Genomic DNA, 12309 nt, shown 5'->3' on the forward strand with positions numbered 1-12309 from the left:
ATGTTCCTGTTAAATTTTCTTCCACCATTCTTTCAACCATGAGTCCTCGTTGAACTCGGATGCATTACACTTGGTTCTCTTGTTTAAATTATTGATATAAATTGCAAATAGCTGAGGATTAAGCACTGATCCTTGCATTAGCCATGAGTTACAGCCAGGCAAGCTAAAAAATGGTCCACCAATCCCTAATCTTTGTTTTCTGTCCATCATCAATTCTTAATCCACATGACTATCTTGCACCCAATCCCATGAGCTCTGATTTTGAATCGAGAGAGCTACTACCAAACCAAGCCAATCCTCAAGTGCTAGTCATTCCTAAAAGTTAAATAAGAAAGTTAATTGTACTAATAAAAGTTCATTTTTGGATCATTAAACGGGAAGATGTTAATCAGAACATAGTCTAAAAAACAGCTGCCTGAATGAAATATTTGAACCTTTACCCAGTGAAGCTTGTACAATACACCTGACATTTGGAACAACTTTACTTCATACATTCTGTCTGAAAGACCTTGAAATTGACTATTATGGCCTTTTCAAACATTGGCACTGTATGGAAGAACAAAACACAAGCCGTTACAAGCAAAAGGTCAAGGTGGGGAAAGCTATAAATGGTGTATAGAAAAAATGGTATTAGTAATAATGAACAAGTAATTCAGCACAGCGGTATATGGGCTGCAGTGCATAGGTTAATCAAAAAACATAATGAAATGTGAAAGAAATTAAAAGAGAGAATCAGCTCACAGAAGACTCGGTGCGAATGAAATACCAATTTCAATGCAGTCAGCTCAAGAGGTTCAGGGTCCGTACAACAGCTGCTCGAGTAGAGTAGTGACTTCCAGGGTCCCCCTTATCGTCAACAAATCACTCCAAGTTAGCACTCGTATCAATGTGCCTCCTGCAAAAGACACACTCTTGCAACAACCTGAACAGATGGGCAGTGTGCTTTTTAAGTTGCTCCTCTGTTCTGTGACCAGAGTGTCTGGCTGCATTTGTCAACAGGTCTGAGTGCATTAGATAACTGGTTTGAGTTTATTTTGTGACTGGTCTGAGTTTAACTGGGCCCTATGTATCTATCAGTTGGCCTGAGTTCATTTGATGGTAGGTATGTGTGTATTGAGCAACTGGTCTGAGTTTAACTTCTCTGCAGGTCTCAATATGTTTAATAATTGGTCCGGATGTTTTTGCCAGGTGCACAAGAAGCCTAACTGATGGTCTTTAAAGGAACAGTTAGACCATGATCAGAAAGGTTAGTTTAAAAAGGTACTTGTCATGCTATGCAGATGTGCACATAATGAGATACAGACAGGCAGCTAATGAACACAGAGAACAGGACATTGTCGCCCATGTTCACTCCCGATTATCTCTTTCTCTATTGCCATTCCACTCTCTCCTGATGATATGTACCCCGCTCCCCAAACCCTAAGCAAAAGCTATTTAAACATTGCTCGTTGATGCGGAGACCAATTCCACATATCGCCAGAAATGTGCTGATGAAGCTTGAGGCTTGTGGTAACGTGACCCCTTTAAGGGGGCGAGTTCCACTCACCATGTGACTGACTCGGGACCAATCGCACGAGAGCAAGCAAATCCCGGCCAATAAGGAGTTTGCGCAAGGCCTGGCAGCAGGACCTTGGGCAGTGAGTACCAGGGAGCTGAAGAGTATGGCTGAGAAAAAAAGACGCTCCAGCAAGAGTTGGAATCATTTAAACTGTGAGTGGAAATGCCTATCATTGGGAAACTAGAGCCATTTGACCAAGGAGTTGAGTCATGGAGTCAGTACATCGAACAACTCTTTTTTGTTTACTGCAAACAAGATCACAGTAGAGAATAAGCAGAAGGTGATACTTCTGACAGTTTGCGGACACCAGGGGTGGGATTCTCCCCTAACCAGCAGGGCGGGCCGTATTGGCGCCGAGGAGTGGCGTGAACCACTCTGGCGTTGGGCTGCCCGGAAAGTACGGAATCCTCCGCACCTTCAGGGGCTAGGCCAGCGGGGGTGGTGCTGCGCCAGCCGGCTTCAAAGGGCTTGGCGTCATGCCAACCGGCGCCGAAGGGCTTCTGCTGGCCGGTGTGAGTTGGCACATGCGCGGGAGTGCCAGGGTGTGCTGGCGTCATCCCTGCGCATGCACAGGGGGATTCTTCTCCGCGCCGGCCATGGCGGACCGTTACACTGGCTGGCCCGGAGGGAAAGAGTGCCCTCACGGCACAGGCCTGCCCGCGGATCGGTGGGCCCCGATCGCGGGCCAGGCCACCGTGGGGATCCAGATTCCCCCCACGCACCCCGGAGGACTCCGCAGGCCGCCCGCAGAGCCAGGTCCCGCTGGTACTGACTTGGTGTATTTTACACCGGCGGGACCCGCTGAAAACGGGGGACTACTTGACCCATCGCGGGCCGGAGAATTGCCAACAGCCCCCGCAGCCAAAGGCCCCTGATCGGCGCAGTGCGATTCCTGCCCCTGCTGAAAAACCGCGGCGTTAATCGGGCAGCCGGCGGTGGGGTGGGATTCACACTGTCCCCCGGCGATTCTCCGGCCCGGCGGGGGTGGTCGGAGAATCCCATTGTAGCCACCTGGGTTGGCCACGTCCCGATTACAAAATGGACACTTGCAGAGAATGAAGGGAAAAATGGACAACGCTGAGAAAGCAAGCAGGTGCAAGGTTTGTCTGTTGATTGGAGTTATAGCTCCCAGACAAGACCGATACTGCAAAACCATTAGCATACTAATGAGCCACCTCCGGGGACAAAAGAGAAACATTTAAGCAAACGATACCTAAGTAGACACCCCGGCGCCAGTGGAGACTAAGACAAAGCAGGCCAACGGCCACCTAAGGCCCGCCCAGCAATCAGGGCAGCCACCCCTTTATTCGAGGGAATCGATACCAATGATCAGGATACGGTCCAATTAATTGGGACCAGGTTCAAGGACCGCCCAAAAGTGCGCGAAGCCCCTTTGGGGTATAAGAGGAGGCCCCCAAGGGAGAATCGTTCTTCTTGGCCTTAGCTCTCAGCGACGAGAGGCCTGCCTAGCAGCTGCACCAGACAAGTAAGTCCAAAGTCAACGCACGCTACGAGATAGACGCTCCTAGCTACTATTCCGTACCAGCTCAACCCCAGCAGCTTCAGAACCGGACAACGGCCATTGTTCCTCTGACTGAGTGGGCACCCGAAGCTAAGTATAGGCTTTTAGTAGTTGTGATAGTTTAGTTAGTAGAGTTTGTGCATGAGTATAATTGACTGTGTGTAAATACATGAGTATTGATTTCGAACTTACTAACTGGTGTATCGAGTCTTTGATCAGTATTCGGGTTTGAACCTTGTGGCGTTATCAAAAAGATACCTGCCGACTCTTGAGCAAACGTAATTAGAATTAAGGACGGCGACCATATTAACCGTCATAAACAGAGCCAATTAAGGAGAGAGCATAACGAGCAACACCGCCCCAGACCTATAATTTAATGAGGAAGTCCACATTCTGGAAACACCCGACTTGAAGACCTTTGACCAGAGAGTGAAATTGGTTAAAGAACATTACAACCCAAGGCCATCGATATCCCCCAACATTAAAAGTTCAACTCTGCAGTGAGGGACAATGAAGAGCCTGTCTCAGCTTTCATAGCCAGTCTTCGCTTGCTGAGCACTGTGAGTTTGGGACTGTGCTGAGTGGCCAGTTGGTTTGTGGGACCCATAACCTCAATATAGAATAGGATCTACAGTGCAGAAGGGCACCATTTGGCCCATCGAGTCTGCACTGGCCCTTTCAAAGAGCATCCTACTTAAGCCCTCGGATCCACCCTACCCCCATAACCCAGTAACCCCACCTAATATTTTGGACACTAAGGGGCAATTCAGCATGGCCAATCCACCTAACCTGAACATCTTTGGACTGTGGGAGGAAACCGGAGCACCTGGAGGAAACCCACAGACACGAGGTGAAAGTGCAAACTCCACACAGACAGTGAATCGAGGCCGGAATTAAACCCGGGTCCCTGGAGCTGTGAGGCAGCAGTGCAAACCACTGTGCCACCCTGCTGCCCAGAAGTAGCTTCTGGCGGAGACCACGATTACATTGGAAAAGTGGTTGGCATAGCTCTGGTGACGGAGTGTGCCGAAATAGGCGCCTCTGAGTTTCAAGGTGTGGCTGAAGGGGAGATTAACCAAGTATGGAGCGGTACAGCCGTGTGGTCTGCAGCGGGATCAAGAGGCACAACTCCGAATCAGACACCGTCCTCGGGGCAGGACCCGAACCCAAGGAGCGGGAAGGAATCAGTCAAACTGAATCCGAGGTCAGATGCAATCATTTTGTGGGGGTGTGGGGGGGGGGGGGGGGGGGGGCAAAGCACATAATTGCAAGATAAAAACAGCAGCAGTTACAGCGCCGCTGAACGTAATGGAGAAGAGAATTTGATGCATTGGTTGAATGCAGTCCAATTGAGTAAATCATCCCTGATTAAAATTGTTTTAAGGGTGGATGGTCGACCCCTTCAAATGGAAGTTGATACCCGTGCTTCAGTGACCATAGTGGGTGAACAGACCTTCCAGTATCTGCGTCTTTAAGCTTGGTGAATATTAGAGCCAAACTTTCAATGTACAGTGGAGAGATTTTGAAGATTCAATACACCAGAGTCCTACAGAGAGTAGGCTGTGCTGATAGCCCCTGTCCTGAAACCTGATTGGTCGATAAGGATTTGTGGGGACAGGTTGGTCAATATCCAGTTTCCTGAATTGAAGACCTATATACCAAGCTGGTGGGAGGGGGGGGGGGGGGGGGGGGGGTGGTGGTGGGGGGGCTTCAGTCATGCCTACCTGCAACTAGAATTGGATGATGAGTCTCAGAAGCAATACCCACAAAGGTCTCTTCCAGTATACCAGTCTGCCGTTCGGTATTTCTTCAGCTTGTGCTATCTTCCAGCACACAATGGAATATCTTCTCCAGGGGACTCCCAAGGTACTTGTTTACCTTGCTGACATGCTAGTTACCCGCACAACAGAAGGAGAACATATGGCCAGCCTAGAGGGAGTATTAAAGAGGTTTTGTGATGCTGAGGTCTACCAAAAATGTGAAAGTGTGCCTTCCAGGTCTCTGAAGTGACGTACCTAGTATTTTGCATTAATGCAACAGGGTGGCACCCTTTGGAAGAAAAGATCAAGACCATACGAGATGTCCCTGCACCCAAAAATGTCAGGGAGCTTAACCTTTCCTTGGTGTGGTCAATTACTATGGAAGGTTTATTTCAAATCGAGCCACAACATTGGCACTATTGCACCTACTTTTAAGGAAGAATCAGCAGCGGCCATGGAAGGAGCCTCAAAAAGAAACCTTCTAAGTCGTGTGGCAAGCATTGCAGTCTTCAAAACTCTTGGTGCATTTTGATCTGGGGAAATCAATGGTGATGATTTGTGACTCATCCCCTCACGGGATAAGGGCAGTTTTATCCCACAAAATGGAAGATGGTTGAGAACATCCTGTCGCCTTTGCTTCAAGGACCTTTTCTAAAGCAGAACGAAACAGATTGAGAAGGAGAGATTAGTGGTTATATTCGGTGTGAAGAAAATCCACCGGTATATGTACGGTCGACGGCTTGTTAAAGGAAGACTACCCAACAGCCTCGGTGAGGGTGTTGCGATGGGACCTGCTGCTGGAGACTCACAACTATGTTTTTCAGCAACAGCCTGGGACACAAGTTGCTGATGCAGATGCAATCAGTCGCCTGCCCTTTCCGAAGAACATTCCGCCCCCATCGGTACCCCAGGAGATAATTCTAGCCCTAAACTTCCAAGACACACTGCCGGTGTTCAGGAGGCCCATCCACAGCTGGATTCAAAGAGAGCTTATTCTTTCAAAGGTCAACCATACCATACAGTCTGGTTGGTGATACGAGAAGACTGAACTGCTGACACCCTATTTCACTTGTCAAGATGAATTGACATGTGAAAATGGCGTGATTCTCTGAGGATCACGGGCAGGTCGTCCCACCTCAGGCAAGGGGGCCCTACAGTCAAACGTTATACAGCTCCCTCCCAGGGCAGACAAAGATTGAAATGGGTTTCCTCCGGGTGCTCCGGTTTCCTCCCACAGTCCAAAGATGTGCAGGTTAGGTGGGATTGGCAGTGATAAATTGCCCTTAGTGTCCAAAAAGGTGAGGTGGGGTTATTGGGTTATGGGGATAGGGTGGAGGCATGGGCTTAAGCAGGGTGCTCTTTCCAAGAGCTGGTGCAAACTCGATGGTCTGAATGGCCTCCTTCGGATTCTCTGACTCGCAGTTACACCTGGTGGCCAGGAATAAACAAGGCCATTGAAGAGCTTGTACAACAGTGCTACCCTTACAAAATGCCGCAAGCTTTTCCATGCTTTACCCTTGGGAATGGTGAGGTTGCCTGTGACCAGGCTCCTTGTTGATTATGAGGAGCCATTTTTGGGCAAGATATTTTTGGTGCCGGTACACACCCACTCAAAGTGGTTATCGGTCCAATACATGGGGACCACTACCTCTGCAGCCACAGTCAAGGCTCTGTACCGTTTGCCATTCATGGACTTCCTGAGCCAATCATTTTACTCTTCACTGGTGATGATTTCCAACATTTTGGGAGAGAAAATGGTATACGACACATGAGAATAGCTGTCTTTTATCCAGTACCGAGCAGGCTGTTTAAATTAGTCGTCCGATAAACCACTTTGTCAGAGGTTGGCTAATTTTTTGCTGCTATACAACTCAACCCTTCATTCAACCATAGGGGTCACACCAGCTGAATTGCTCATGGGCTCTGTTGAGAATCTGATTAGATCTTGTATTTCCAAATTTGGCGGGGTGGGTGGTGGCACGACAGGCTTCCCAGAACAGTCAGCGGTCAGAGCAGAGAGAGGACAGGTAGTTCAGATGGGAAATCTGATTTTGATCCAATATTTTGTAGCAGGTTCGCCGTGGTTGGCAGGACGGGTTGTGGCCTGGTCTGGGACGGTGGCTTATGTGTTCAATGTTAACGGGACATCCATTAAGAAGCACACCGACCACCCGGAGGAGTCGAGGGCAGCACGGTGGCAAGTGGTTAGCACTGCTGCCTCACAGCACGAGGGACCCGGGTTCAATTCCGGCCTTGGGTGATTGTCTGTGTAGAGTCTACACGTCCTCCCCGTGTGTGCGTGGGTTTCCTCTGGGTGCTCTGGTTTCCTCCCACAGTCCAAAGATGTGCGGGTCAGGTGGGGTTACAGGGATTAGGTGGGGAGTGGGACTAGATAGGGTGCTCTTGAGCATTTGACAAAGTCCCACATTAGAGATTGTCATGCAAGACTAAAGCATATGGGATTGGGGAAGTGTATAGAGGTGGATGAAAACTGGTTGGCAGAAAGGAAACAAAGAGTAGGAATTAACAGGTCCGTTTCAAATTGACAGACAGTAACCAGTAGGCTGCCACAGAGATCGGTGCTGGGACCCCAGCTATTCACAATATATATTAGTCATATGGACGAGGAAACAAAATGTAACATCTCAAAGTTTGCAGATAATACCAAGTAGGGTGGGAGGGTGAACTGTGACGAGGATGCCTACCGCTCTATTGCCCGCCCACACTTTGGCAAATCTAACCACAAGGCTGTGCTCCTTCTCCCGGCTTATAAGCAAAAACTGAAGCGGGAGAATCCATCAAAGAAAGTTGTGCATTGTTGGTCTGAGGAATCACATGATCTCCTACGGGACTGCTTAGAGTCAATGGACTGGTCAGTATTTAAAACTCTGCGACTGGTCACTACAGTAACCGACTTCATTAGTAAGTGTGTAGAAGACTGTGTGCCAAAGAAGCAAATCCGCGTGTTTCCCAACCGGAAACCCTGGATGAACAGGGATATCCACTGCTTGCTGAAGTCTAGGTCTGAGGCGTTCAAGTCAGACGACCCTGACCTCTACATGAAAGCCAGATATGATCTAAAAAAATCCATCAAAGATGCCAAAAGACAATACTGGACCAAGCTCGAGTCCCGGGCTAGCTACACGGACCCCCGCCGACTATGGCAAGGTCTGCAAGATATAACGGGCTACAAGATGAAGGCCTGTAAAATCGTTGGCTCCAACACACCCCTCCCTGATGAGCTCAACGCATTCTATGCCTGCTTTGAGCAAGAAGTCAGCGAGAGCGAGCCTTCCACCCCAGAAGCCGCGGATGAACTTGTATCTGAGATCACCACTGCAGACGTCAGAGCAGCCTTCTCGAAGGTCAACCCACGGAAAGCCACTGGCCCGGATGGGGTACTCGGACAAGCACTCAGGTCTTGCGCGGATCAGCTGGCGGGGGTATTCGCAGACATCCTCAACCTCTCTTTACAACAATCTGAGGTCCGCATCTGCTTCAAGAAGACGACCATCATCCCTGTACCAATAAAAAGTCAAGCAGTGTGCCTTAATGAGTATTGTCCAGTGGCTCTGACATCCATCATCATGAAGTTCTTCGAAAGGTTAGTCATGGCACAAATCAACTCCAGTCTCCCGGATTGCCTTCATCCACTACAGTTCGCCTACTGCTGCAACAGGTCCACAGCAGACGCCATCTCCATGGCCCTGCACTCTACCCTGGAACACCTAGATAACAAAGACACCTATGTCAGACTCCTATTTATCGACTACAGCTCAGTCTTCAACACCATTATTCCTACGAAACTCATCTCCAAACTCCATGGCCTTGGCCTTGACTCCTCCCTCTGCGACTGGATCCTGAACTTTCTAACCCACAGGCTACAATCAGTAAAGGTAGGCAACAACACCTCTTCCACGATCATCCTCAACACCGGTGCACCACAAGTCTGTGTTCTCAGCCCCCTACTATACTCCTTATACACCTATGACTGTGTGGCCAAATTCCCCTCTAACTCGATTTTCAAATTTGCTGATGACACCACCGTAGTGGGTCGGATTTCAACCAATGACGAGACAGAGTACAGGAATGAGATAGAGAATCTGGTGAACTGGTGCGACGACAAATGGCCTCCTCCTGGTCCTATCTTCGATGTTTTTATGTTTCAGAGTGTTGTTGTAGACTCGATGGGTTTAACCACTGTGTCTGTCATTGTGGCGGCCATTGTCAATTTTACCCATTGTGGAAGTGGTCCTGTCTGAGCTGGCATTGACTGTGGACCACCTCATTGCCGAAAGGAGCGCCAAGCCTGTGGCTGGGCTTCAGGTCCGGGAGGACCAGGAGAGCTCCAGACAGTTGATTTTTTGAAGGACTCTCTTTCCTCGGTTGTCCCTGTTAACAGTTGTGACTTTTGTACATAGTTATGGGGAAGTATACTAAGGGACTTAAGTGTTGGGGGGGGGGGGGGGGGGGGGGAGGGGAGGAGGAGGGATGTGGTAGTATGGCCCCTTTAATGAAGCGAGCTCTTCTGATCAGGTGACCAACTCGGGGACAATCGCGTGGGAGCACCTGTACCCCGGCCAATGGGGAGTTTGTGCTACGCCCTGGAAAAAGGATCCTGGGCGGTGTGGACCCGGGAACTGAAGAATAAAGACATGTATAGTGTTCTGTGCCTGTTATCTGTCTGCCTTTAATCAATAAATCCCTTTGTTTCTTACTGGAAGCCACCAGTGTATGTCTCGAGCCACCACAAGGCTGAATTCCAAGTGATCCTTGGGCCACCAGTTACTGGCACGTGCTTTGTGCTGGCAATGTGCTGTCTTTCAGGCCAAGTGAACAGTCTGAAATGAATTTCCACCCAGTGGGATCTGGATTGCGGAGCTGACGACTGCCGCATTTACCAGCCCCTTAAACTGGCCTTGACTGAAATATATCCACTCCCAATGCAATAGAGCTGTCAGCCTTCAGTATGTAAAATTTGACTGGTACTGTTTTATTGGGAACAGTGCAGATAAATGTGTGACAAGCAGGGGTGCAATCTGTGGGGCTAATTCACTAACAATGCTGACCCATCCTTAAATAATGAGATGTGTGAATTCCACAAATGGGTGTGAGATATCCTCATCTCTGTGCATATCAAATTAAGTATTCAAAAGAGACTCGATACTGTCTGTAGTCCAAATGCCAAGAGTTGCATGATTTGCAGTAGCCATTTTAACAGCTTTTTTGCGTCCAATTTTAAAAAATATTGAGTGACTGTTCCTAATGTGACATGCCTGTACTGGGCATGACATCAGCCATGGAGGAGATGCTTGAGGGATTCATGAGAGATGCAAGAATTGATTCTTTAAATAGAGAGGGACATAATACCCAACATGGCTTCATAAAGCTGTCATGTCGTACAAATCTAATTGTATTTTTTAAGCTGCTTCTTTATCTTCAAAGAAGAAGATTGGATCAAAGACATCCAGTGGACATTTTGTACTCAGACGTTCAAAAAAATCTTTTGATTAGGTACCACATAAGAAGCTTAACAAGATTAATATTTCTGGTATTGATGATAATATATTAAACAGAACGGAGAGCTGCGTGGCAGGATGTAAGTGAAAAGCAGTTATCCATGGGTTTTGCAATTGCTGAGAGATTGGCCCTGGGCGTCCGCCAAGGATTATTGTTCTGACAGGTGTACTTTACTCTGTTTTTAGTCATCTGGATGAGGGTATTGGGGGGCAATTTGCAAATTTACAGACAATATGAAGATCTGTTGAGCAGACAATGCTCAGGATCCTAATGTGCAGGGAGATTGGAGCCATGACTGGCAAATTATGTATAATTTGCATAAGTGCAGTGTTCTATCTGTAGCAAGGTGAATGTTCATACATATATATATATACAACCTTCAGGAAAAAACCTTAAAAAATGGCGCTAAAAGAAAAAGATCTGGATGTTCCAGTGCATAGGTCTGTAAAGGTATTTGAGCAATACCATAAAGCAATAACTGGAGGTAATAGAGCAGTGGTGGGCAACTTGTGGCCTATCAGTGTTCTGAGTGCGGCCTACCAGACATTTTGTTGACTGTTCAATAGTGATATGGGTCAATATGGCCCACATTCCACCGGGTCCTTCCTATTTTTGTGGATTAATGTCATTGCTGCCTGCATCATCATCCCCGGCAACTCCCCCTTCTTCAGTGCTTCATTAAACGCCCCAACGGATTTGGTGCCAGGTTCGTCGCGAATTCCTTATAAAATTCCACCGGGTACCCATCCGGCCCACTTCATACTCCTGATACTACCCAGCGCCTCCTTCATTTTGTTGACTGTTGCCCACGTGTAGGGTTGCCACATTCCGCTAATTTCAACCCACGTAGTTGTTTTCCCAGTGGTGTGACTAAAGTGATATACATATGAAATAAGGGCAAGTGAAGTGAGGAGCCTGCTAATTGCTCACAACATTGGGAGAGCCGTGCGCTCCCTCTGTGTCTAAAAGTGTAAATATTTCTTTTGCTTTTACTATTTGAAGTTGATGGCAGTTCTGTTGGCACATAAATGATTATTTTGTGACGGGGTTGCTTCAGTGGCCAGTACGGGGATCGAACCCGCGACCTTGGCATTATTAGTACCATGCTTTAACCATCTGAGCTAACCGGCCCACTGGCACATAAATGATTAAGCATTTTCTGTAACTCGTTCTGAAATATTTGGTGTGTATTAAATGTATTCAATCTTGTTCGTGGGGTCATGTTTAACGAACAAGCCCAATTTCAATCTTACGGCTCACTGAGATGATTCGAGGGCCACTCATGTAACCCACTCACTAGCCGAGGTTGCCCATCATTGTAGTGAGTATTGGGCAGCCCTCATAGGACAGATTTTTACAGGGGATTTTGACAGTAACTTCATTGCAGTGTTAAGGTAAGCCTACTTGTGACAATAATGAAGATTATTATTATTATAGATTATTATAGGACGAATGATTAGAGGACAAGGTATTCTATTTTGTCCTTGTCCAACATCATGGCCAAACCTTAGTTGTGCAGTTTTGGTTATCTCACATTGTGAATGATGCTAGGCTTTGGAAAGGGTGCAGAGTAGGTACGCTAGATTAATTCTTGGTATAATGCATCTTAATTATCAAGATAGGCTGAAAGTGTTAGGACTGTACGCTTCAAAGAAGTGTTGACTTGGAGGTGATTGGGTCAAGGTTTATAACACGATGAAGGGTATAGATTATGTTCAGTTAATTGTGTTCCAATTAAACAGGTTGGGGAGGACCAGGGATCACAATTTGAATTTATGAAAGGCTCGGTCTGAGTGAAATAGGAGGAGGTGGTTCCTTTCCCTGAGAATAGTGGACATAGAACATAGAACAGTACAGCACAGAACAGGCCCTTCGGCCCTCGATGTTGTGCCGAGCAATGATCACCCTACTCAAACCCACGTATCCACCCTATACCCGTAACCCAACAA

The 12309-nt window shown here is 47.6% G+C and overlaps 1 non-coding gene across 1 annotated transcript; it reads right to left on the reverse strand.

Annotated features, from left to right (window-relative positions):
• Positions 1 to 11417: 11417 nt before the first annotated feature.
• Positions 11418 to 11491, reverse strand: trnai-aau. The gene has a single exon. It is a non-coding gene; the product is annotated as a tRNA-Ile (tRNA).
• Positions 11492 to 12309: the final 818 nt, after the last annotated feature.

This window comes from Scyliorhinus canicula, chromosome 5, assembly GCF_902713615.1.
Source record: "Scyliorhinus canicula chromosome 5, sScyCan1.1, whole genome shotgun sequence".
Taxonomy (NCBI): Eukaryota; Metazoa; Chordata; class Chondrichthyes; order Carcharhiniformes; family Scyliorhinidae; genus Scyliorhinus; species Scyliorhinus canicula.